Below are 27,725 nucleotides of genomic sequence, written 5' to 3' on the forward strand. Positions count from 1 at the left end.
ATGATTCAAGTAAATATCAAATTAAATATGGATATTTACAACTGTCTGAGGATTTCACATATTCCTTTGTTTAAAGACTATCAATACAAAATTTATGGCATTCTAGTTGGTTCAGCTTTCTGTTTCACGAAGGACAAAACAACAAACTCAATGTGTGTTAGGTAAATATGAGTCAGATACCATTGACCTTCAGTTGTGTTATGAATGGTTCCTCATCCAAACCAGACTGCATGAAAATCAAATGTCAACACAGAATGTATAGTCAACAAACCAACTTTGTTTTGGAAATAAGTCTTTGAATTAGTACAAATCACATGGTGAAGAGTCTTTCTGTCCACTTTAAAAACTGTAGTTGATTACAGAAAGAATTCCATCAGACTGGCAGCCATGCTAATAACCAATGGTACCTGGAATGCAGGAGATCGACTCTTTCCAACCAGCTCCAAACTTCAAGTTGACTCAAGGATTAACCTCAGGAAGGTTAACTGTAAAAACACTCACTGCTTACTAAGCATCCTTTATTTTATGACACCTTCAATTCAATTAAAACATCAACTCAGAAAATTAAACTACATGCTTATCATGTGAATCAGACCAAGACAATCGTATTGTAATTATATTGGTTCATCAGGATCTACTGTTTGTATATGAAATGTCATATTTTAATATTTGGTGGAAACCTATGATAATAAATGACATTTTTATTTTAAAATGAACAAAGAAGTTGTGAGCCAGAAGTCTTGAGTTATGTGGAACAAAGGTGAGTGCACAAAATTCCAGAAGAGGATTAAAGGGCTCAATGACTTAACCCTGCTCTAGATCACATAATAACTGTATCTAAGCTGAAGCATTGCATCATGAAGCTGGTCAAATAATTTGTTTCATCCTGTGGACATACACATTTAAAATTGTTAATCATAGTGGAATATTGTCTGGAATATTCTATGCAATGTTGACATTCTAATTTTCAAAGAGACACACACACTCTGGAGATTCTGAATGGCAAGGCTGTTACTGAGTGTTTGTTTTAAATTAACACAACTGGGAGTGCTTTGAATAAAGTAAAATCTCCAGTAGGTCATAAAGAGACACAGTTGGAATTTTATCTGAACAGACATTGCAGTAGTAAGGTTGGGAGTAGATCAGAAACCTGCTTAATTTCAGTCTTTGGCTTTCCCATGGCTCTTCTTTTCTATGTTTTCTGAATGTTCAGACAGAGTGGGTAAGGCAATGCATCAAAGTTATCAAAGGAACAAATTCCTGTTAATGGAACCTTGAAAGAAATCAGAATGGTCAAGCTGTACATTGTTTCCTGATGCTTCAGTGATCTGTGGAAAAATTCTGAGAAATCCGTATTGGAGCTTCACCACCTTGAAATTCTCTCCATGTGGAGGTGATGGCCTAGTTGTATTATCACCACACTACTACGCCAGAGACACAGGTAATTTTCTGAGGACCTGGGTTTGAATCAAGCTACAATAAATTGCAATAAAACAAAATCTGGAACTAAGAGCCTACAGATGACAACTGGTGTCAGTTGTCTGAAAAACCCCTGGATCACTAATGTCCTTTAAGGAAGGAAACTGTCATCCTTACCTGGTCTGGCTTCTCTATGTAGGGACTTGGACTCTATGCTAAATGCAAGAGGAAGATAATTCTTGTCAACAAATAACCTTATCAGCAATAAAGGCCAAATATTACTTTGGAATGCAATCTATCAAGATTAATATTAACATTCTACTAGTTGAGGCATGGCTTAATATGTAGGCTCAAAGCAAGTGAGTCTGTTGTTCCATAGACTCTGGAATTTCTGTGGTGCTGACTCTTTACCTACCCTGCAAATGAAAGCCAACTTACCATACACCTTCTTAACAATCCTGTCACCTTGGGTGGCAGCTTTGAGGGATTTATGGATGTGGACCCCAAGATCCCTCTGTTCCTCCACACTGCCAAGAATCCTACCTTTAACCCTGTAATCTGCATTCAAATTCAACCTTCCAAAAAGATAAGGTGAATAGAAATGGACTTTTTCCTTCAGTTAGAGGAGTTCAAAACCAGGTGGTATGTGTTTACGATGAGAGGAGATGGTTCACGTATAGAATGAACTGCCAGAGGAACTGGTAGCTGCAGGTAGTTACAACATTGAAAAGACATTTGGACAGGTACATGAATAAGAAAAGTTTAAAGGGATATGGGCTAAATTCAGGCAAATGGGTCTAGTTTAGCTTGGGAAACCTGATCAGCACAGACAAGTTGAATCAAAGGGTCTATTTCCATGCTCTACAACTCTATGGTGTCTAACATATCCCACTGTAATTCCTCAGTTTGTGGGTTTAGTGGCTGCTTTAATATTACATTGCAGGTCCTGTCTTCAACTGATTGTGGCATACAGTTTGTAATTCCATTTCTGAACCTCACTGTTCTTCTACCACTCCAATATTTGTAATTCTTGACCAACGGGAAGAGTTCTCTGACTTTCTGCTACCATTCAGCTCATCATCATTGCTGCCTTGGCAACACTCTAACAGTATGTTATAATTTGTATCTTTTTGAAAAGAAATCTTAGAACATCCAATCCCTACAGCACAATCCTAGCCACAACTTCTGTATTTTTTGAAGCAACATCACAGTATTTGGCATTGAAAGGAATGTCAACTTTAAGGCAGCTTGTCATGAAGATGTAAAATATGGACAATTGATCTTTGAATTCCATCATTTTAATACTGGGTGTTCTCATGGACTGAAATTATTTTAAAAAGGAGACAAAGCATGCATGCAAAGTGGCCACTGCAAACACTTAACCACACAAAGATCAGGACAGAACATCAAGATAATTCTGTTACATCAGTTCCAATGATGCCAATTTCGACAAGGGAGCCTTTGAAATATCAAGTCTTCCTCAACCAAGGATTCCCAAGCACCATTGCTGAGAGGGTCCTCAGCCAGGTCTGATCAATCTCCTGCACTTCGGCCCTCACCCCCTCTCTTCCTTCCTGCAACTGCAGTAGGGTTCCCCTTGTCCTTACCTATTATCCCACCAGCATCCATATCCAGAGGATCATTAGTCACCATTTCTCCCACTTCCAATGAGATGCCACCACCAAGCACATATTTTCCTCCCATCCCTTGTCTATCTTCTGCAGGGATTTCCCTTTGGGACACACTGGTCCATTCTTCCTTCAGTCCTAATATTGCCCCCACTCCCTGGCCCCACAGCACCTTTCCCTGCAACTGCCAAAGGTGTAGCACATGCCCATTTGCCTCCTCTTCCTCTCTATCTAAGGGCCCAAACATACCTTTCAGGTGAAACAGCACTTTACCTGCACTTCTCACAATTGAGTCTACTGTGTTCGCTGCTCACAATATAGTCTCCTCTCCATTGGAAACAAAACATAGACTGATTGACCACTTCGCAGAATATCTATGTTCTGCTCACAGAAAAGACCCTGAGCTTCCAGTTGTCTCCCACTTTAACACACCACCATGTTCCCTGGCCAACATCTCTGTCTCAGGCTTGCTGCAGTGCTCCAGTGAAGCTCAGCACAAGCCGGAGGAATAACACCTCATTTTCCACTTGGGGAACCCTGCAGCCTTCAGGGCTCCATATTCAGTTCAACAACTTTAGGGCTCGAGCTCTCCCATGTCTTTGTTATCACTTGGTCTGCTATTACACACAACCCATTGTTAGCCACCAATAGTCCCCATTATTGTTGTCCACTTCTTTATTTGTCCAACTGTTCTTCTCTCCCTTTGGACTCTATTCTCACCTATTGTTTACTTTTTACACCCCTCCCTCAGTCCTATCTTTTGCATATAAACTTATTTTCCGAGGTATTATCAGTTCTGAGGAAGGGTCACTTGAACCAAATGTTACCTTTGATTTTTCTCCACAGGTGCTCATTGACCTGCTGAGCTTTTCCAGCAATTTCTAATTTACAGCATCTTTTGGTTTTTAACAAGTTATGTCTGAGTTTCATTAAATCAATATGGAATGAACAAAATAGTCTGAATTAGAAATAAGCTTTTCTCAAAGAACATTGAACAAGTCCATCCAGTCAGGCGTAAATGGCCTTCATCTATTTTGACACATATTTTGGAGATGGAAGATATCATCTGCAATTATCAAGCTTGGAAATAATGAACTCAGAAACGGAAATACACAAACCAGCTTGCTTTTCAAAGAACTGATTTTTTTTATTAATTGGATGTGTCTGCCACAGGCTACATCAGCATTTATTGCCCATCCTAAATTGCCCTTGAAGGGTTGTTGGTGAGTTGTCTTCTTCAACTGCCACAATCCATTTAGTGTCCATGCACCCAAAATGTTATTTTGCAGGGTGTTCGAGAATCTGCTTGAGCACCAGTGAAGGAATGATGATATAGTTCCAAGGCAGGATGACCTGGAAGGGAATTTGCAGTTGATAGTGTTTGCATTTAAGTCCAGTCCTTGAAGATCAAAACAGACTTGGAAGGTGCTGTTAAAGGAAGTTGTTGCAATGCATCTTGTAGATGATACTTTGTATGTTAGTGATTGAGGGAATGAATATTGAAGGTATTAGATGGGGAGTCAAACATGTGAAGTACTTTGTCTGGTTGGTGCCAAATGTTTAGAGAGTTATTGAACCTGTACTCATCTAGGAAAGTGGAGATTATTCCTTATTTGAGCCTTGTAGGTGATGTACAGGTTTTGAGGAGTCAGATGGTGAGGTACTCATTGCAGAATTCCCCATTTCTGATCTGCTGTTGTAGTGATAGTGATTGTATTTATATGGTTAGTACATTCCAGTTCAGTTTCTGGACCATGGTAAGGCCCCAGGGTACTAAACATGGGGGATTCATTTATGGTAATGGTTAGATTATCTCTTGTTGGAGATAATCACTATCTTGCACATAGTGTGTTGTCAAAGTTAGTTGCCACTTATCAGCTCAAGCCTGAATGTTATCCAAGTCTTGCAGCATTTGGACATAGACTGCTTCAATATCAGAGAAGGAATTGTGCTAAATACTGCACAAAGTTTGATTGATCAATTAAAGAGTAGAGCTGTACAGCATGGAAATAGACCCTTTGGTCCAACTCGCACATGCCAACTAGATATCCTAAAGTAACCTAGCCCCATCTGTGAGCATTTGGCTCATACCCATCAAATCCTTCCTATTCATATACCCATCCTGATGTCTTTTGAATGTTGTAATTGTATCAACCTCAACCACTTCCTCTGGCAGCTCATTCTATACACACACCATCCTCTGCATAAAAATTGGCCTTTAGGTGTCATTTAAATATTTCCCCTCTGACCTTAAACCTATGCCCTCAAGTTTTAGACTCCCCTACCTGATCAATGCCTGTCATGATTTTATAAACTTCTGTATGTCAACCCTCAGCCTCCAATGTTCCATGGAAAATAACCCCAGCTTACTCAGCCTCGCCCTATACCTCAAACCCTCCAACCCTGGCAACATCTTTGTAAATCTTTTCTGAACCCTTCAAGTTTCACATTTGTCCTGTATCAGGGAGACCAGAATTGAATGCAATATTCCAGAAGTGACCTAACCAATGTAGTAACAGTCTTAACATGACCTCCCAAAACATATATTTAATTAATTGACCAATAAACGCAAGCATACTCCAATTGATCAACATCCTTACCTCTGGCCATATAATGAAAGGAAGGTCATTGATGAAGTAGCAGAAATTGATTATGTCTAGCTCACCACTCCCAGGAACTCATGTAGTGATGTCCTGTCAATAAAGGATTGACTTCCAAATACCACACTCGTTTCCCTTTGGGTTAGATGGAAAACTCTCCATTTATTGGAGTCACATATCCCACAGACTCCAGAACAGGAGAGAGAGGTTGGAACCAAATGGAGAAAATGTTCTCCAAGTCTCTCAAAAAAGGAAAATGAACTGATTAAAAATAAATATTAGCACACTGAGAACCCAAAGAAAAACTGAAGTATTTGCTACTGCTGATGATTCAAGTCACCAGTGAAACAACCATTATTGCAGGCTAAAATCTTTCACCTCAACGACATAAAACTGTATATTCCTTTCACCTTCCTTTTGTATTCCTTTTTAAGTTTGCAATGTGTATATCTACTTAACATCAAGTATTTATTACATTTCTTGGAATGAGAAGAATATAAAATTGCTCTTTCAGTCAAGAATATCTTGTAATTGATTTCTACTGATAAATAGGCACAGAGCAACACGGTCTATTTGGAGAAAGGTATAATGTCCTGATTAAAAAAATAAATCTTTGTTGCAGTCAACCAGAAGGGGGACTGCTTCATCCTTCTTCGACACCCCAAACAATCTTAACAACATAATCTCAAATTCATGAATTGTCCCAATAATATACACAAAGTGAGATTATTCGTCACTACGGTTATGTTCAATACAGTTTAATGCACAACTGCGAATACTGCTCATAAGACTTCTTTTTTCCTTTTGGAAAGCCGTGCTAAATGCACACAATGTCTGAGCTATCGGTCACAGTTAGGATTGCCTGGGCAAGACTCAGAAGTTGTTTACCACATGCAGTGGAGAACGGTTCGGGGATTCTTTTCTCGAAAATTATCAGATAATATTTATTATTGTCAAGTCTACTGGGACGAGAGCTTGCCGGGTGAGTTCAAATAGTCGCGATTTCCTTCTCAGAGCGGTTCCAGCAGCAACAGAAATCTCATTAAATGCGTCGTGCACCTGCCGGAGCTCTGGTTGGTATAGGGGCTGGCAGAACGCCGTGGAAATGCTTTGCAAGCGTACAGTCCATCACGCAGCTTAGAGGGTAACCCCCGAGCAAACAAAAGCCGAGTCAAATGGACGCAAGGGAAGAAGTTGGCGAGGAAACGGATTTTTCCAACCTTCCCAATGTTATTCCACCTTGGAGTCAACTGGAAATGATGTCGATTACAGCTTCCGCATTTCTGGGACGGAGTTTGGGAATGCGTTTGCTGTGAGCAGTCTTTGCAGGTTGTCTCCCGCAGTAAGTAATCTAGATAATGTCACTATAAAAACACAAACAGCCTGGGTAGGAACGCGCACCTCAACCCACGGTGTATGTAAACGGTGGGACTTGAACTGTCCTTCCCCTTTCCCCCCAATAGGATCAGTGGCCGCTTGCGGAGTTCACTTTATCATTCCGCTTGCTCATTACAATCGGAAGCCTGGATACATTTTCTTTCATTTTTAAGTGTCGCTACTCAATCGTTTCTCATTATGAACAAGTTCACACTGTATGTGTGCATCCACGAAAGGCCACGTGATGGTCTGTAATACTCGCCTGTTTGTCTCCTTCACACTGGCATCTTCAATATGCATTAGGTTCCCAATATCGCGCCAATTTCCAGTCGGTAGCTTCCACCTCCTCTCCAACCCCACCAAAATAAAACAAAAACCAAGCGGCCAAGCGGTCTGGTGCTTGCACGCTTTGACAGGACAAACAAAATGAACGGGTTAAATTCGAGAGGAGCGATGTGGCCACGCGGGTCTCCCTGGGTCATTGGCGACTTGCGCACAGAATTAACTCGACATCAAAGTGCAACAGTTACAGTAAACCCCATAACCAACAAGCTTAATAGCATCATTTTATCTTTTTGTTTGCTTCCAGCGTTTTCACTCGGCTGCCTGTGTACAGAAACGTGTGACTGACCTGTGCAGTTTCGGCACAGTGTGCATTTGGACATCAAAGCGCTCCAGATGTTCTTCATCGCTGGTTTCTTTCAAGGCGGAGATTTCCCTCTGTCCCAGAGGAGAGGTTAAATCTTTCTGACACATTTACAGTAATTAACTAACATCCGTATTGTCTGTATCTTTAATTCTAACCGTTTATACACTTAGGTTCTCCAGGAGTTTGACGACAAGGTTAAGTCTAGGTAATGAATTGTCATTTTCATTGCGCGTTGATTTATTGTTGTAATTGCACTTTACAATGAATTTAGAATATATCTGATAGAAATCTTCGGTGTACAGAGCTGAGCAGTGTGCCTTCCCGGGACACTGGACAGAGGAGTGTCTATTCAGTACTGGGTAAATCTGTTGCAGTTTACCTAACCTGTATATAAAATTTGACTCACAGGCAGTCCTTATTTCCCTTTGTTGCTATCACACTGATACTCAGATCCCAGCATTCAAAGCTGCTGCCTGTCCACAGGAAAACAAAGAGGGTAACATTGAAAACCTCCGCACAGTCCCCAATTTAGATTCATAGAGTCACAGAGATGTACAGCACGGAAACAGACCCTTCGGTCCAACCCGTCCATGCCGACCAGAAATCCCAACCCAATCCAGTCCCACCTGCCAGCACCCGGCCCATATCCCTCCAAACCCTTCCTATTAATTTTTTATTAAAAGTGATAAACGCTTTTCGCTACAATCTTTCCGAAGGTAACTCAATGCGCTTCGCACCATGGCTCAGGCTCAGTCGAACGGATGTGATGAAATCCTTTTGACAGATTTGAGAAAGGAGAGGATTGTAAAAGGCAGTGCTGACCTGTTAGCCAGTGCCAAGGATTCGAGAGTATTTCTTAAGCATTGCAGGGTTGGATTAAATAAAATGAACGGGACATCCCAATGGCAGAGGGAACAGGCACCTAAGTAACAGAATTGAAAGATTCACTCTTGGGAGTGAAAATTTCCTTTCAAATGATTGTTGTCGTAGGGAAGATTTGTAGAGAGGTAGGAGGAAGGGGCTTGTAGCTGATCTTCTAAATGAAAGAAAGTACGATATTTCTGAGAGAACAAGGCAACTAGATAGTGTGTCACACTGCTATAGTACTGCAGCCAGCATTCACTAGATCAGCGGCGTTTCTTTTTCTTAAAAGAAGTGTTTTTTTTTCCCTATGATGGTTTAACCGCACACTTGTTAGCGCTGAGTTGAGCTCCACTCTGGTCGAATTCTCCCTGTGACGGTGATTATAACCAGCCAGTACTCATTGATGTGGATCCTGCGCCCTCCTCCGCCCGCAATTTGTTCAAGTCTCGAAGATTTTTCGTACGCGACCGAACTCAGAATCAGCATTTAACCACAAGAACCAATTGTAACTCTTTACCGCTAACTACCTAACTGGAAAGTTATCATGAACTCGATTGGACATGGGTCAATGTGAAAAGATTCATCAATGCACGTGTACATTTTAATCATCACTTTTAGCAATCACCAAACAATTGATTTTTCTTTCACGGGCTCTATACAGAAATCTCCCAATTATTTCATAGCCATTTTCAACTATCGATTAGCAGCAGAATCAGGACCGCTCAGCACACTTGCTTTGCAGTCCAATGATTTCTATTCATGGTTGTTTGCGTCTTTCATTTAGACAGCTTGAGGAGGTGTCATAAAACGCGTGAACATCGCTGCATGTTCCATGCCTGACTCTAACGCAGTGTTTTTTTTAATGAGATGGTGCTCTCTTGAATCTGAATGTTGTTACAATTCAACCGTTTTGTTGTGTCAAGTGAAACTGAAATGTCAAAAGCTTTCAAATACATCATTTTAGGTTGACGTGTTACTGTTTCTCTGAATACAGTAATCTGGACTCAATAGAGATTCCAGTGACATCCTGGAAACATTGTTCACAATTCTAATCAAAACAAAATTGTCTTCGAGTTGACTAACTGTCGCCCATCGTGTGCTATCCGTTTTCCTGTCGCCAAAGGTCCTAAAATGAAATAAGTGCCCAAAGAATAGAACAATGTGTTTAAGTACGGAGCTCCCCTATAGCAGGGATGGAAGTCAGGCAACACTATTAGTCAACGTATCATATCCTTGACGTTTGACCAGAATGCTATGATCCTGTCTGGTTCTGCAAATTGTCTCCACTGGCGCCGAGCGATTATAATTCAGAGCTCAATGGGCTCGAAAGATTTCCATACGCACGGACAATTGTTTAACAAATAAAAGTTTTTGAACTAACCTGTTCAGAGATATTGTTACACATCTCTGGAGTAGGTGGGACTTGAACCCGGGTGACCTGGCTAAGAGGCCGGGACGCTGCTACTGTACCACAAGAAGTCCTCGGGTCTGTTCTGTATTTTCTATAACAACCGATCAAGGAATGTTATTACACATCATTGGAGCAGGGGGACTTGAAGCTGGGCTTTCGGCTTTAGAGATACATCCACTGACATTGTGTCACAAGCGCCCTATAATTGGTCAATAAATCTGTTTTTATGTCAACCTGTTCAGCGATGTGATCACACATCTTTAGAGAAGGTGCGGATTTGAACTGGACCTCCCCTGGTTTAGTGTTAGAGATACTACCACCGTACCACAAGAGCCCTACAGTTGGTCAATGAAAAAAATCTAAAATGTTTATTTCCTACACAACTGCTTGCGTTAAAAAAAAGCCACCACACTAATATTCTCCCTTCGTCCGAGCTGAGGAGCAGCGTGATATTCGGTACTAACTGTGGTCACCAAAGACCAGCGACTCACCATACTCCTACCAAGGCTATTGAGCTCCCGTTAGACAGAGATGACCGGTGGGTTAACCTGAGGCGGAGGCAGAAGTTGGGAAGGAGAGCCCCTCATGAGACCAAACATCATGAGTGCAGGAGCTTGTTCTGGCTTGGTATCTACACCCAGTGACACAGTCTTCCAGAGTGGACCCGTTAATGGTGGGATAGCGACAAGTCTCCCAGAGAAAACTGATCAGGAGCAACTGGGTGAGTGACAGCAGGAATTGGGAGTGACAGTAGGGGGTGGGAGAGACAGTAGGGGGTGGGAGAGACAGCAGGAATGGGGAGTGACAGTAGGGGGTGGGAGAGACAGTAAGGGGTGGGGGAGACAATAGGGGGTGGGGTGACAGTAGAGGGGTGGGGGTGAGAATATGGGATGGGAGTGAGAGTATGAGGTGAAGTGAGAATAGGGGGTGGGAGAGACAGTAGGGGGTGGGAGTGAGAGTAGGAGAGTGGGAGAGACAGTAGGGGGTGGGAGTGAGAGTAGCGAGGTGGGAGAGTCAGGAGGGGGTCGGAGAGACAGTAAGGGGTGGGAGTGGGAGTAGGGGGTGGGAGTGAGAGTAGGGGTTGGGAGTGAGAGTAGGGGGTGGGAGTGACAGTGGGGGGTGAGAGTGACAGTGGGGGTGTGAGAATGACTGTAGGGGGTGGGAGTGAAAATAGGGGGTGGGAGTGACAGTAGGGGGTGGGAGTGAGAGTAGGGGGTGGGAGTGAGAGTAGGGGGTGAGAGTCTCAGTAGAGGAGTGGGAGTGAGAGTAGAGGTGGGAGTAGGAGTAGGGGTGGATGAAAGTAGGATGTGGGAGTGAGAGTAGGGGGGTGAGAGTGACAGTAGGGGGTGGGAGTGAGAGTTGGGGATGGGAGTGAGAGTAGGGGGTGGGAGTGAGAGTAGGGGGTGAGAGTCTCAGTAGAGGAGTGGAAGTGAGAGTAGAGAGGGGAGTAGGAGTAGGGGTGGGATGAAAGTAGGAGGTGGGAGTGAGAGTAGGGGGGTGAGAGTGACAGTAGGGGGTGGGAGTGAGAGTTGGGGATGGGAGTGAGAGTAGGGGGTGGGAGTGAGAGTAGGGGGTGAGAGTCTCAGTAGAGGAGTGGAAGTGAGAGTAGAGAGGGGAGTAGGAGTAGGGGTGGGATGAAAGTAGGAGGTAGGAGTGAGAGTAGGGGGGTGAGAGTGACAGTAGGGGTGGGAGTGAGAGTTGGGGATGGGAGTGAGAGTAGGGGATGGGAGTGACAGGGGGTGGGAGTGGGAGTGGGGTGGGAGCGAAGTGGGGTCGGAGTGCGAGTAGGGTGTGGGAGTGAGAGTAAGGGGTGGGGTGGGAGTGGGAGTAGGGGGTGGGAGCGGGTGTGAGGGTGGGAGTGAGAGTAGGGGGTGGGAGTGACAATAGTGGTGGGGTGGGAGTGGGAGTAGGGGGTGGGAGCGAGTGTGGGGGTGGTGGGAGAGACAGTAGGGAGTGGGAGCAGGAATAGGGGAGTGGGAGAGACAGGAGAGGTGGGAGTGAGAGTAGGAGGTGGGAGTGAGAGTAGGAGGTGGGAGTGAGAGTAGAAGTGGGAGAGACAGTGGGGGGTGGGTGTGAGATTAGGGGGTGAGAGTGACAGTAGGGGTTGGGGGTGAGAGTAGGGGGTGCGAGTGAAAGTAGGGAGGAGTGGCAGTAGAGGGTGGAGAGACAGGTCGTTCGAAACCCGTGGCGCCGATGCCTGAGAATAGTTCTAAAAGCAACAAATGCTGGGGATCACAGCGGGTCAGGCAGCAAACTAACGTTTCGAGTCTTGATGACTCATCTTCAGGGCTGCAGTGTGGAGGGGACACAGCATCAATACAATAGTGTGGACAGGGGTGTATGGGACCAGTGCATGTAGAGTGGTTATGGAGAAAAGATGTTGATCGTTCAGATTAAGTGATCGGAATGTAAGAATGTGATTAGGGACCAACACCCTACATCCCAACTCCCCACATTTACCCCCCCGCCCCCCCCCCCCCCCCCCCACCCCCGCCTCCAAACTATAGCATAAATGCTGTCATCTCCATACTTCACGTTGGCTCTGATGATGTTTCATCTCGACTGGCAATATTAGCTTGTTGTCTCCACGGATGCTGTCTGACCCGCTGTAATCTCCGGCACTTGCTGTTTTTATACAGATTCCAGCATCTGCAGTAAGTTGCTCCTATATCTTTTTTTAGTTTTGTTTTCTAATCAATCTGTTCATTGATGCTGTTGAAAGCCTCAGGAGCAGGTGGGACTTGAACCTGGCTCAGAGTAGTAACGCTACCATTGTCCACAAAATCCTTAAATATGTTTTTGTAACCAACTCTCAATTTATTGCAGGTAGTCTAGTTAACCTAAAATGACGCAGCTGAAGTGTGTAGAACTTGACCCCTGGTCTTTTGGGCCAGAGACAGTGGCACTACCACTGTGCCACAACATCCCCTTGGCTTGTCATTTCTGCAATAGTTTGGCTTGTGCTGTTTCTAACAGGCTGTTCTTTTTTAAAAATATTGGAAATGAAGTCCCCAATTTGCGAAGGGAACGTGGGTTGATTAAGCAGGGCAGGTTAGTGAAGCTCTTTGCAAACCTCCAGAGTAACCCAACCTCTGCCGGAATGTCTGAGCACTTCAGGAATCTTGGGGAAGCGACCGTGGTTATAATCACTTTCCAGTGAAAACAGCGTTTGAGGATGTGGAGACAGTCTCAGAGCGACAGACATGGAGACTAGTGATGAGCTGAAACTCGGCGGGACCAGGGCTGGCAGAAGCGGCCAAGCTCTTAATTTGCAAAGTCAGCGGTTCAGGATTTTAGTCGCTGCCTGGTGCAAACAACATTAACGATCGTTTGAACTGAAGCCAACATTGTCGTAAATCAAAGTTATAGGACTCTTTTGGGGACACGCTCCAAGGAGGTAGTTTGTAATGAACTCCGAGCTGTTTGAAATGTAGGAAGGTCCAATCTATAGGATAGTTCTAACTTAGTCCCAATTTATTTCCATAATGCGTGCCCAGTGGAGATGTGGGCGGTGTGTACTGTGATGTATCGATTCCAGCCACCAGGGACATTTCTCTTTCGAGCAACGCATGTAGACATCTCCAAAGAGTTGTCAGCGATTTCTCATGTGTCATCTAAAGTAAGCACAGTAATCACGATTTTGATAATGACCTGAATTTAAGTCAGTGAACAGTAACAATATTGAGGTGAAAAGCAACCTATTTCAAAGCTTAGGAAAATTGAACCCTTCGTTAAGATCCTCCAGATTATCAGGATTCCACCTAACAGCCGCTTTATGGAATGAGCTGTTGAATTTGGGGATGATGATCTAGCTACAACTGGGAAATCAGTTATTGTGAGTCCAGCTCTGGGAATGCCAGGTTCATGCTGGGTGAAGGGACTTGAGAAAACTCGGCTGGCCAAATGCCTCGTGTTATCCCTGACCGCTTTTGGTCTTAATACAGGAATCTTTTTGACAGCAAGTTTGAAAAAGTAATTGGAAAAAGCAGTTAGACAAAGGTCTGCAGTAATGTGACAATTGCTGATAAGACGTCGGTCCAGGGGTTGTTGCAATGTTGCACCAAATCAGATGCAACTGTTTATTTTATTGGCGGTCTGGAACGCGCGTCACACCAACAAATGCTTGGCCATATAAAGAGGTTGGAATGCTTTTTCCGAATAGCTGTTAACAGACTTGAATCGGTACCGTTCCGTAAAAGAAAAGCTTTTCCCCAAGCCAGTGCCTGGGTTATTAACTGTGATGGATATCACAAAACCCTGTGTTCCTTACAATGCCATGCCTAGAAAGCTTCCAGTAGTTGTGTCATGTTAGCGGTGTGGGGTTTGCAGGAATCGCTTTTTGCTGCAGTGCTCTATCTCGGCGGAGCAGCTCCGTTGTGTTCTGCCAGCGGTGGAGAGAAGGTCCAAGCTCCATCCGTGCCTACCCACTGCACGGAGACACTCCAGTTGTCCGGACATCTTTCTGCTTAGACTATCACTGTTCCCAGAGCGCCTGGAGCTATGTAATAACCAGCTCACATCCGCTGCCAACTTCCAGCTCTTTTTTTTTGACGTTTCCAAGCTGTCAAGCGCATCGACTGGAGAGACAGCTGGATGGTATGAAAAGAAAGAACGCTTGCACTTTCAACTGACTCTGGGCTAACCGGTAGGTGTCATGTCAAAGGCCGCGTGAGCATTCCGTCTGCAGTTTGAAGATTCCTCGGGGTGACTGGATTACAGGTAAAAGAAATCACACCTTGATAAATCCAACTGGCAAATAACTGACACCAAGCGACACGTGTTGGTAGGTTTAAGTGAAGAATATAAGCATTCCATATCTTTCTGAAGGATGAATTAGAAAGCTCACAGGCTCCTTTTGTCTGTGTGTATGACTCACTCTGTGTGGGTCTAACACGTTCTCTCAGTCTCTCTGTCTACACGGTGAGATTAGAGAACACTGTGCAGCCGGCAAGATTAAAACGTGCTTTATGAAGGTTTTAGATTAAAGTCCAAATGACGTGTCTTTGCTAATGGGAACATATGGCAGTGTCAGCAGCCTCAATAATAACATTGGTGAGAATGCACAGTAAATCTTGTGTGAGGTTGAATTAAATCTGTTTAATTGGGTTATTGTTTAGATACTGTGATAGGCAGTATTTTCCAGGGTTGTCGCCAATCTCATCAAATCGATCGGTTGATAATCTGAAACTAATGGTAATAGAGTTTGAAAGGCGCTTCGACCCATCTGGCCAAGCCCATGTGTATTCGCAAACTGACATGACTTTTGTCAATAATCTCCGCTTGTCGTCCACCTCAGTTTCCGAAATGTGAATATTAATGAGGACTCACAGATGGGAGCTGGGATTTAACAAAAACAACTTTACTGAGGGTTTCCATTTGAACATTACAATAGTTTGAAGTGACTTAGCATCGCGCAGTGTCAAAGATTAATGGAGTGGGCAGAAGTTACTTTATGGATCTCTCTCGCCGAATTGCCAACTCTTGGTTAGGATATTCGTGCTTTTGAACGGATTGGCACCAGAATCTCGTGCGGAAAAAAACCGCCAGAACAAGCGGCAAGTTTTGAAACGCTCGCCCCCCGCGGCTCCTGTTGAGTCAAAACAAATTCTCCACATCTCCCTCCCTCCTCCCGCTACTGCCTGGTACCCGGCGATTGAGCCTGTCTGTGCTGCGTACGAAAGCTGCAGCATCGAATTGACTTGGAATCATTCTGTCTGCTGCTGTTGAGCAACAGAACTGCTCCCCTACACACACAAAAAGCAATCACTTGCACTGTAATGGTAACGCTGTTGTTCTGGTGTGACTGTGTTTTTGCATAGAGACATGTGTAAATATTGGAGTGATTGGCCATTGTCGAAATCCACAAAATGGTTGTTTCAATGAGTCCAGGTCCAAACTGCTGACTGCGGTGCAAACTACTAAATAGCTCGGTATCCTTAAACAAATAACCCGCTGTGGACCGGTAGGGCGGAAGTTGAAGTGTTGGAACAGGGCGGCCGTTGTGATTTTTCTCAACTGCCTCTATTTCTGCTTTTCAGGAAATGGGTTGCAATCACAGCACTGGTTTGACACAGAAACGTGTCCGGTCGGTTTCTAGAGTGCCCCCAAGCCCCCAGCGGTTGTAATCAGGACCGGGTGGGGAATGGTGCCCTGTGGGAGGGGGAGGGTGTGTGTGTGTGGGGTGGGGGGGGGTGGGGGGAGAGAATTGAATGCGTCCAGAGATTTCGGTCAAATGGCAGAGAGCTGGGATAATGTGCGGAATTATCGGGGCTTCCTGTCTGTTATGCTTCCATTCGAATGCATTCTCAATGGCGGCGGTGCATCCATAATGATGACTGTTGTTGCAGAGTGACGTCGATTTGCCCCCAGGGTAGGTTTCCCCCTTTCCTGATAGGTTCGGTAATAACTCCCTGGGAGGGGGGGGGAAGCGAGCTGTGGTACAGTACAGCCGCCGCGTACACTCCTCTCTCCCCGTTATCAACAGCGAGGTTAGTCCCGGCTTGCTCCGCACTCTGCAATGTGGAGTGTTCCTCTCAAGATGCTGTAACACCCGGAGCAGGCACATTGCTGCTCTGTTACGGCTTCACAGCTCTGACAGGATTGAGAGATGATGTGGAGGTGCCGGTGTTGGACTGGGATGGATAAAGATTTTAAAAAAATCACACAACACCAGGTTAAAAGAAGTGACTTAAAAGAAGTTCTGGGGTTGACATGTTAATGAACGGAAACTTGCAACCCATTCTAAAGGATGAGATTTAACAGCAATCTAAGTCTGTTCAATACTGTATATCTTTTATTCGCAAGATAAACCTGCCCCACTAATTACCTGATGAAGGAGCAGTGCTCTGAAAGCTAGTGCTTCCAAATAAACCTGTTGAACTATAACCTGGTGTTGTGTGATTTTTAACTTTAGGATTGAAGAAAGAGTGAATGACAGTGTTCGGGGGTCACTTCAAATAGCTCTGCAAATCGGTTGGGTGGCATTTTGCAGATACAGTTAATATTTCTTCAGCATGCTCAAGCTCATAAATATCGTCAGCAAAAGATATTTAAAATATCTTTAAAGCAGAAAGAGTCGGAGAGAATGTGGGTTTAAGTGGCTCATGTGGAGAAAGAAACAAAGTTAACGTTTCGAGTCAGTATGACTTCTCTTTAAAGATGATTTTATGGAATAAGAAATTGCTGGAGGTGAGCATGGCGTTACTCCACCCCCCCCCCCCCCCCCCTCCATGATTATGTGGATATTTCCGTTTCTTCGAGTGTTGGATAGTTCCCATGAAACGCATGGTGGCCGCTTGCTCGGGACAGTTGTCCAATCACACGTGCAGATCGGAAAGGCCGATTCCTAACATCAGGGAGCGTGTGGTTACAAACCTCTCTCTCTCGGGGGCTAGATTAGAGTGGTGCTGGAAAAGCACAGCAGGTCAGGCAGCATCCGAGGAGCAGGAAAATCGACGTTTCGGGCAAAAGCCCTTCTCCTGGCAGCGTTGGTCCTGATTGATGCCAGAAGAATTGACACCTCAAACAAAAGCCTCTAATAACAGCAAACTGTGTTCTTTTCATGACGTTTGCTTGGCAGTCAGAAGGCAAGCTCAGGGGCTGCTGGACTGCTTGGTTTAACGATGTCCCATCGACTGTTGCCCGCCCCCACACCAGTGCCGGGGCCAACTCTTATTCATTTTGGCAAACACTTATTCTAAACAAAACCCTCCTGCTTATTTGGAAACTCGTCCTTTGGTCCAAAAGAGACTTGTAATCTGTCCTTATCCTCATGGCTGCAAATGTGTTGCCGGTCAAAGCACAGCAGGCCAGGCAGCATCTCAGGAATAGTCTATTCCTGAGATGCTGCCTGGCCTGCTGTGCTTTGACCAGCAACACATTTGCAGCTGTGATCTCCAGCATCTGCAGACCTCATTTTTTACTCTTATCCTCATGGGTCTACCCAGCCCTTTATTTTCACTCCTTACCTTAACTACTTCGCTTTTTACACATTTATCCACATCGCCCCCTCCCCCAACCCCCCACCCACCGGAATGAGGAGTTCACCTTTTGTTACTGACCCTGGAAATAACAGCTGGCTCGCATTACAGGTAGGAGAGAAAGGATCCGGCGTTTTTGTGTCACTGACTGACTGAATGATCCTATCATTTTGGATCTTATTGTGCGCACGGCGTTTCAACCTCATTTACAAGATGTTTATCTTGACCTAGCGAGGGAAGAGGGGCCCTCGCTCTCCTTAAACCCCATCACACGAATGACCAGACAGTTCAGCCGGTACTAATCGAAAGGATAAAGGTGAATACGTCATAATCGTCATAGTCTCTCTCTCTTCAGGGAAAATCACACAACACCAGGTTATAGTCCAACAGGTTTATTTGGAAGCACTAGCTTTCTGAGCGCTGCTCCTTCATCAGGTGGTTGTGGAGCAGAAAAGCTAGTGGGCTTCCAAATAAATCTGTTGGACTATAACCTGGTGTTGTGTGATTTTCAACTTTGACAACCTTGGTCCAATACAATCTCCTCCACATCTTCATTAGAGAAAGGCGATTATGAATCTATGACTGTTGTTGCTTTAACCAGAGGGTCACCAGTCCTGGGGCAAGGGCAGCAGTTCAGAAGGAAGGTCCTTCCTGCTGACTTCATCTGATGCGGAATTTGGACACACGCTGTCCCTGTCACTCTTACAAACTGGCCGTCCAGCCAACTGAGCTAACCGACCGGAAACCTCCTCAGTTCAAATCAGCTGCCGTGAAAATCAGGAAGGTTGCTTATAGGAACAATAAAAATTGGATGAGAAGGGTTTGGAGACAGGAGCGAGCAGACTATGCAGAATGAGATGGTATCTGTAACAGACGGAGACTGCCAGGGGTGCTGAGGGGGTTAAAGGATATGTTCAGAGTAAGGCTAGCAATGAGGTGTAAGTGTAGGGAGCGGTAAGGGACTGTGTGAAACCCAGTGTACTACCTAGTGACTAATGTTTGAAGGATGAGTGGGCTTTAGCGGTGTGTGTGTGTGTCGGGCAGAGGTATTAGGAGCAAGGGAAGAGATTTGAAGAATGTGGTTGACAGGGTATGGGGAGGGGTGGGGGGAAGTGGTGGTCGGGCGAATTGAAGGTAACCATAGACCACAACCCAATCTCTGTTCCTTCCTCACCTCCTATATGTTCTTTCTCTACTCATCTCTCTTGCCCATCTGACTGCACCTATTAAAAACCTGGCCCAACTCTGAGTTGTCCCCAGTTCTAATGAAAGATAGGGGTTTATCGGAATTATCTTTCCACTGCTGCTGTTTGACTTGCTGAATACTCTCAACATTTTCTGCTCTTCTTTCTGACTCCCAGTTTGGACAGGATTTTGTTTTGGTGGGAGTGTGGGGAGGGGCTGGGCTATTTAATAGTGAGGAGCTTGAGCAAATGGATTCAGTATGAAGCTCATGCCAACAGTACTAATCCCGAGCGGTCGGCCGAATTGGATTATGTAGACGACCGGTTAAACATGAACGGGAATGAGAAGCATGAGTTAGGAGGGCGCAGTGTGTGGGCAAAGCAGGAGGGGTAAAGAGCGCAGGTTATGTAGAAGTGAAACGTGGAGCGGCTTTGGGGTCTGAAAGACAAAAAGTCCTGCAAATACCTCTAGGCGCGGTGTAGGTTATCTTTGCAGTTTTACTGAGAGTGAAAGCCACGTCATTCATTGGCTTTCCCACTGGGAAGAGGTACAAACGATAAAAGGAACTCTGCGCACATCAAACAGAACGCGTTTTGTCCAATGTCACTTTCTATGACACTCGACTAGCATGCAACCAAAAAAAATCATATCAAAAAATGCATTTTCCACCATTTGAATTCCAAGATAAAAAAAAGCATGCCCTTCATTCATTATCAACTGATGTGGAGATACCTTGAAGAAGAAGCTGCAAGGGGCTAACTGTGGTGTTTGGGACTCATCCTGAAAGCCTATGTTGCCATATTTTAATGTGCCAAATATCCATTTGGAACCTGCGGAATTTGCTACAACTCCATACGAAAGACCTTGAAATCGGAGAGAAATCACTTGAGACCATCTTGAAAATGAAAGTATAAAATGCTTTGATCTCATACTATGTGGAGCACAAATCAAAGGCAACGATATCAAATATACAGCGGTTCTTCAAATAGTATCCAGAGTATTTTGAAATATATTACTGCGACTTTAGACTTTGCAACATGGTATATAACAGATTTGCCTCATGCTGTGATAATACATTACAACAATAACATTTTGACAGGGCATCTGCAGCAGAGAGAGATACCACAGAACAAAATAATCTAGTGAGGAAAAAGGGTTCTGTTTAATATTTTCAGATTTTTTTAAAGAAAGGAACATAATAATTGCTACAGAGCGAACCTTTATCCAGAATTTTATAACGATGGGCCAGATAGCTATAGCTAAATAAATAAAACAATCTGACATTTAGTGACGAATATTGGAGTTCTTTAACAGTGCAGCACACAGGCAATAGGAGGCGTCCTGTAGTTTTTATGAGCAGCAGCTCAAGTTGGACCGGAACTCTGGGAAGGTGATTAAACAGAGGGACAAGATTTATCCAATGATACAATTTCCTTGGACTTTCATAAACCATCTGTGTCTGTTTTACTTTGCTTGCTGATGCAGGACCACTGGCAGCTTATGGCTGACTGTAAGGTGACAAGCTGACTCAGTGCTGTGGGTTTCAGGGAAGGGGCTGCTTACGTCGAGTCTTTATTCCCCTGCTGTAAAGTATGTTTGTTAATAGCTGTCTGAGGGGGAGAGCTTTACCACCGAGCTTAAAAAGCTCCAAAGGAGTTAGATTGCGGAATAGATCCTCTCTTCCTTTGGAGTTCACTGAATTTAGATTGTGCTTACAATTATCATTTTCCTTTTATCTTTTGTGTTCTATCTCTCCCGACTTTTGATCAGGAGATTCTATTCAGTCATTATAAATAACCTCGCCTTCTAACACTATAATACAAATCAACTGCTTTTTGGAATAAATAGCCTCTAGCACATTCTAGGATGTCACTTTAACATGAACTAGCCAAAAGCTCAGCTTTAACATTCTTTTAATTGAATTTAGAATGTTATTTTGCCTGGTGAGTCACACTAATCTGATATAAATGATTCTTTTGAATTATTATCAGATTAATTCAAGCATATATTATGTCTGTTTGTAACATGCGCTTGTGTTTTCCGACTAGTGGTGCAGGACTGCGTGCAATACAAACACTGTGGGGTGCCGGCAACTTAGATATTTGCTAATTCATAGGGAATGAAAGGACATTCCTATCAAAACTCATCTCACATCACAAAAGATATGCTGGGTAAAAGGATCCCCTCAATGTATTATTTGACAGTATATGGAAAAACATTGTCAACCGTATGTTCAACTGTATGTATAAACCGTCAGGCATTTTCAACAAACTGCCTAAGCACAGATGCTTGTCTGCTTTGCTATTACACACAAAAAAAATGCCAGAATTTGATTGTTAGTGAGCTGGTATGGATTATGTCACTGACGAGCTACCAATTTGCAGTTTCCCTGCATGTATTACAAAATTGTGCATTAGAATCAGAAGATTCTGGAAACACAATCTGTGTGTGATCCACCAGAATACGTGAAGGAAACACATTATTATTTCGGGCACAGCAATTTATCTCGGCAAGTTGAATGAGAATTAACTGTTCTTTCTCCCCTTTATAGATAACTAGCATTTTTCACTCTAAATCCGTACTGCCAATGTCTCCATCATTGCAGTACAAGTTGACTGGCCTATTGGAATGTGATTTCTTTATCGAGAAACTATTGAGACTTGTTTTGTAGTTATCTAAATGTCTTTGTAATTGTTTTTAGGTATGTTCAATCACCTCATATATATCTAATTACGTCTGAATACGTGACTTTGCATGAGAGAAAAAATGGTGCAGTATTAATATGACTGGGCTCGTAATCCAGAACACCAAGCTAATGTTCTGTGGCCATTGGCATGAATCCCACCAAGACAGGTGGTGACATTAGAACTGAAGGGAAAAACAGCCTAATGGCGACCATTATGGATTGACGCAAAAATATAACATCTGGTTCACCAATGGAAATCTGCCATCTTTATCTTTGCCTGACCTCAATGTGACTCCAAACCCAGAACAATGTTGTTACCTCTTGATTAGGGGTGGGCATTTAATGCTAGCGACACCCGCATTCCATGATCAATTAATATGCCATAAACTTCCATGGTATTAGTATATAGCAGCTCTCTGCATTCTGCTAGTACATGGATGAAGATTACTGTATGAAAGTGACGCACCCATGTGCAAATTTAATATTTGGAATGACTTGCTTGAACTTTCCTTGCGGCTATTTAGCGAGTTAACATCTTGAATCTAGAATGCGACCGCACTTGGTTTAATCACGCGATATTTGCGTTAAAATGATAAACAGAACAATATAACAGAAGAACAGGGAATGTGTCTCCTCAAAGATGGAAATAAGACAAAGAAGGACGGATTCCAGAAACCTGAAACAAAAACAGAAATTGCTGGAGAAATTCAGCAGGTCTGGTAGCAACTGTGGCGGGACCCAATGGTGACCGGGTTCGAAATGTTTCTCTGCCCACTGACACTGCCATACCTGCTGAGTTTTTCTAAATATTTCTGTTTCCTCAAACATGGATTGGCCATCGATTTGGACAACATCACTAATATCAATGCAGATTAATATGGAGACCTTCCTCATTTCACAGCACAATTTGAAGGCTATTGAGTCGGGTTTTTGTTGCTGCCCTTGACATTTGAGTGTGCATCAAAGTCAATTTTGATGGACCCTGTGCTAACCACCTGATGAAGGAGCAGCGCTCCGAAAGCTAGTGCTTCCAATTAAACCTGCTGGGCTATATAACCGGGTGTTGTATGGTTTGTACACCCCAGTCCAACACCAGCATCTCCAAATCATGTGTTGGAGTCAATGGCGGTTCAATGTGACATTGTTTGGAACTAGAACATGATTCTCCCTAACTGCACCAAGTTAGGAACAATGGGATGATTTACCTTTATTGTTAAATTGTCAAGGGCTTGACACTTTTTGGTCTCTGACTGAAAACGTAAAGTGGCGAGCACATAAACTGAGCAGTGTCAGCTCTGTGGAAAGAATATTGATGATCACTGCTCGCCTTCACTTTTTCTGCAAGCTTTCTTCTCAAAACATCTGATATCTAGCATTTATTTTCTCTCTCTTTCTCATCATTTAAGAACGCAGGAATTTAATTTGAAAAGTTCCCCAGTTTGCGTGCCACTCTATGTGGGCAGCTGTCACATCTGGTTTGCGTGAAATTGGCTTTCCTCTGTTGGATCTCAATTCTCTCCAACTAAAGCATGCATTTTGTTTCAGTGCTAAACATAGCATGGAAATGTAATCACTTCCAAACTGTGAGGGCTGACTTACATGGTCATGACTTACACTTTAATAGTATTATGCAGGCGCCTCCTTGGAATCCCATTCCCTGGGAAATGAACACAAATGGGTTTTGCTGTCTGTTGTTCGCAAGCGCTTGGGTTCCGGATTGAAGGCTTTCTATGGTTCCGGACCACTATCTGGAACATTGAGGGAGAGATAGGTATTAGACAGCGCTTGGTTCCGTGCCCCTAAAGCAGCTTCTTTCTCGATACCGAACATATTGTCCTAACGACTGAAAAACACAGCAATCGGGTGGCGTTTGCAACGATGAAGTTTTGAGCGCCTTCGCACTTGCCAGGATTAATCTCTTTTTTTTGCGCAATGAAATAGATTACTGTGCACCCCTGAAATTGAATTTGTCTGTGAGGTAATTTCATACTGAAATCGTAAGAAAAGTCGATTTGCTCGGTTTTCGAAAACACGCCTGCCACTTGGTATAAGAAACAATACATTGAAGGCCATTTCTAATGCATGAATTTAAAGCGTAGAAGTTTCAGTTTTTCTCAGTGCATTTACAAAGTCTTCCTTTTCTGATCGGTATTATCCCACGTTTCCATGTTTCCCCATTGGAACCAGTTTTAAAATGTGCAAACATTAACAGGTCAGGAAAACTAAACATGCGTTTTTCTATTTTGGAAAATCTTTTCCCCATAAGCAGAAGCGGAAGTAACAATACGCTCCACACAAGAAATTGGTCTATACTCCTTTAACTTCACCTTCTCCTCACCCTGGTCCTCCCTGTTCTACATCGGTTCGGAATCTCCCGACATCTCAAGTTTGACTCTCACCCCGGTATTCAAATTGTATCATGACCTTTTCCCTTTCTATTTATGTATCCTTCTCCAACGTTTTAACTTCGCTTTGAACACTGCATTTAATTTCTCTTGAAGTGTGAATATTTGCTACTCTAATCAAAATATCTTTTTTTCGTAAAACATGGGGAGGAATTTTTATTTCTCTATAATTAGGATACTCAGCTAATACCACTAACGAAATGTTACTTTTGTGAACCCTCGGACCCTAGGGTTTTTTTGTTTTGAAATCAAAGTATGTCCAGCTGATAACATTTATTCTTATCAAAGGTGTGCTACAAGAATAGTAGATCCAATAAAAAAGGAATTTTTTTTGTTCCTGCTCTTCATTTACTTGTACTATGTATTTGCAAGCCATTCATAAAATAATCACATGAATCATAATTATGTCATATTTGTTTTTATTCCAATAAGAATCATAGAATCCCTACAGTGTAGAAACAGGCCACTCAGCCCACACTGATCCTCCAAAGAGCCTCTCACCCAGACTCACACCATTCCTGTAACCCTTCTCTTCCCTAAACCACCTAACCTGCGCATCCCTGGAAACTATGAGACATTTCGCATGGTCAGTCCAACTAACTGACCTTAGATCTTTGAACACTGGGAGGAAACCCATGCAGACACAGGGAGAATGCTCCACACAGGCAGTTGCCCAAGGCTGGAATCAATCCCAGGTCCCTGGCACCGTGAGGCAGCAGTGTTAACCATCGTACCACTGTGCCACCCAACAATGATTGCTATAAGGTAGTTATAATTACAGTGGATAGTTTGTATAAATCAAACATTACTTAAAACATAAACAGTAGTTGCTGGAAAAGCTCAGCAAGTCTGCCAGCATCTGTGCAGAGAAATCAAAGTTAACATTTTGGATTCAATGATCCTTTCTTAAAACCTTCTTAAGGATAGTTGTATTTTTAAAGAATTACCTACTTCTATTTAAAACCCAAATGTTTGTGAGTTGGCTGATGGCCAGTTTGTGATATAGAGTGATATCAACAGCATGGGTTCAGTTCCTGTACCAGCTGAGGTTACCACAAAGGATTCTCCTTCTCAACCTCTCTCCTCACCTGAGGCATAATGAATTTCAGGTTAAATCACCACCAGTCATCTCTCTCTAATGAGAGAGCAGCCATATGGTCTGGTAGGGCTTTGATGACTTTACTTTTTGTGTAAGATCAAATAAGAAAGAAAAAGCTTATGAATATAGAAAAAGCGAACACGGGATGAGGAGAAGCAAAATACTTCAATAATTGTTCTTCACTTTTAATTACTTTAATTGTTTTCTTTTGTTAAACAAGGGGAGAGTAAAGCTGGTCCTGCCATTTGAGTAGCTGAAAGTTTAAATGTGTGGCCAAGGAGCTGAGCATTATCCCACCTTGATTGCAATGTACGAGTCATTTATGCTACAGGGATATCTCAGTTGAAATATTGCTGAGGCTTACTTCAGTCAAGTCACTCCCCTGCAAAATAATGGGCAGTGTTATGGTTTTCATGCAGTAAGCTATTATGTTTTATATTATTGCATGAACTAAACTTTGCATTTGGCAAGTTCATACAATATGTTGTATATTTGGAATGACATGGTTGCTCAGTAGTTCTCACTGTTGCCTCGCAGTGCTAGGGACCCAGGTTCGATTCCAGCCTCAGGCGAATGCCTGTGTGGAGTTTGCATATTCTCCCCTTGTCTGCGTGGGTTTCCTCCCACAGTCCAAAGATGTTCAGAGTAGGTAAAGTGACCATGCTAAAATACCCATAATGTTCACGGATGTGGAGGTTAGGTGCATTAGTCAGGGGAAATGTAGAGTAATAAGGTAGGGGAATGGCTCTGGCTGGGTTACTCTTTGGAGGGTCGGTGTGGACTTGTGGGCTGAATGGCCTGTTTCCATGCTGTAGGGATTCTACGTTAAACCTGGAATAACTAATCTCCTGTATGCAATTAAGCAGCAAATATTAAGAACAATGTCAATACAGGAACAAACTCAGAAAATATTGGAAATTGACAACAGGTGCTTCATCACCTGTAAAAAGGAAAGCTAAGTAAGTGTTTTGTTTGTGACACTAAGTGTTGGTGAGCTGCTACCTTTAACTCTTGCAGACTATGTGATGAAGGTACTGCCACAGTTCTGCTAGGAAGTAAGTTCTAAGGTCTTAAGGTCAGTATAATATGTCATTTGGACAAGAACTTGCAGCAGATGACATTCCCATACTTTGTTGTGCTTCTGTTCGCCGAGCTGGGAATTTGTGTTGCAGACGTTTTGTCCCCTGTCTAGGTGACATCCTCAGTGTCACTCAGAACCATAACAACGAGCACCCGAGCTACAAATCTTCTCACAAACTTTGAATTCACATACTTTTATTATTCTTATATAGAATGTGAGTGTTGCCTGTCGAGAATGTGGTGCTGGAAAAGCACAGAAGGGCAGGCAGCATCTGAGGTGCAGGAAAATCGACATTTCAGGCTCCTCGGATGCTGGCAGACCTTTTGTGATTTTCTAGCACCACACTCTCCACTCTGATCTCCAGCATCTGTAGTCCTCAATTTCTACATGTGAGTGTTGCCTGTCAAGACTTGCATTTGTAGCCCATTCTTAGTTGCCCTTGAACAGATTAGCTCTGTAGACCGTTTCAGAGAGCAACTAAGAATCAGTCACATTACTAGGGAGCCTATAGTCACCTGTAAGTCCAGGTCCCTTTGTAAAGCACATTGGCGAAACCAATGACAATTTTTATTGCAATTGTCATGTGTTTTAACTCCAGATTTCTATGAGATGTTACCATCTGCTGAAATGGGAATTGAACCCATTATATTAGATGGCAATGCTAGATGATTAATCTTGTGAGATTTTCATTACACTGCTGCCATTTTTCTAAACAGTAGAGATTGCTGCTTTGGAGATGCTGTAAAATAAACATCTTGGTAAGTTGCTGCAGTGTGTCTATAGATGGTATAAGTAGCATGCATGGTGTGTCTTTGATGGAGGAAATCTTACGTGGTGGGTATGATGCAATCAAGCTGGCTGTTTTGTCTTGGTTGGTATCAAGCTTTGTGAGTGTTGTCAGAGCTAAACTCATCTAGACAAGTGACAAATATTCAATTATATTCCTGATTTGCACCTTGTATATTGTACAGGCTTTGGGATGAGATAACTTTGAAAGGATTCAATGGTGGTAATTTCATTGTATGATTGGATTCTCTTTTGTTGGACGCTTTATTGCCTGGTATTTGTGTGCTGAAATTGAATTTTGATATTTATCAGCTCAAACCTGAATGTTGCTCAGGCAATGTTGCTCGCTATATTTAGACATAGGCTACTTCATTATCTGAGGAGCAGCAAATACAGCTTTTTCTTATGATGAAGGGAGGTAATTGATTGAGCAGCTTAAGATGGTTGGACGAAGGACACTGTCCTGAGAAACTTATGCGGTGATGTCCTGCACTGAAGTGATTGGTTTCCAAAAACTGCACCCACTGTCCTTTTTGTTAGATATGACTCCAACCAT

At 43.3% G+C, this 27,725-nt stretch overlaps 1 protein-coding gene across 2 annotated transcripts in view; it reads left to right on the forward strand.

Annotated features, from left to right (window-relative positions):
* The first annotated feature begins 6,685 nt into the window (after positions 1–6,685).
* Positions 6,686–27,725, forward strand: part of chrm2a (cholinergic receptor, muscarinic 2a) — a 76,464-nt gene continuing 55,424 nt past the window's right edge. The window contains exons 1-3 of one of the 2 annotated variants that reach the window (XM_060839382.1): positions 6,686–6,989; positions 7,614–7,760; positions 7,844–7,878. The gene's annotated coding sequence lies outside the window, so the exon portion shown is untranslated. Of the gene's footprint in view, positions 6,990–7,613; positions 7,879–27,725 lie in introns of both variants that reach the window. The other variant, XM_060839381.1, reaches the window with a different exon arrangement.

The sequence above is a fragment of the Hemiscyllium ocellatum genome, chromosome 19 (assembly GCF_020745735.1).
Source record: "Hemiscyllium ocellatum isolate sHemOce1 chromosome 19, sHemOce1.pat.X.cur, whole genome shotgun sequence".
Lineage (NCBI taxonomy): Eukaryota > Metazoa > Chordata > Chondrichthyes > Orectolobiformes > Hemiscylliidae > Hemiscyllium > Hemiscyllium ocellatum.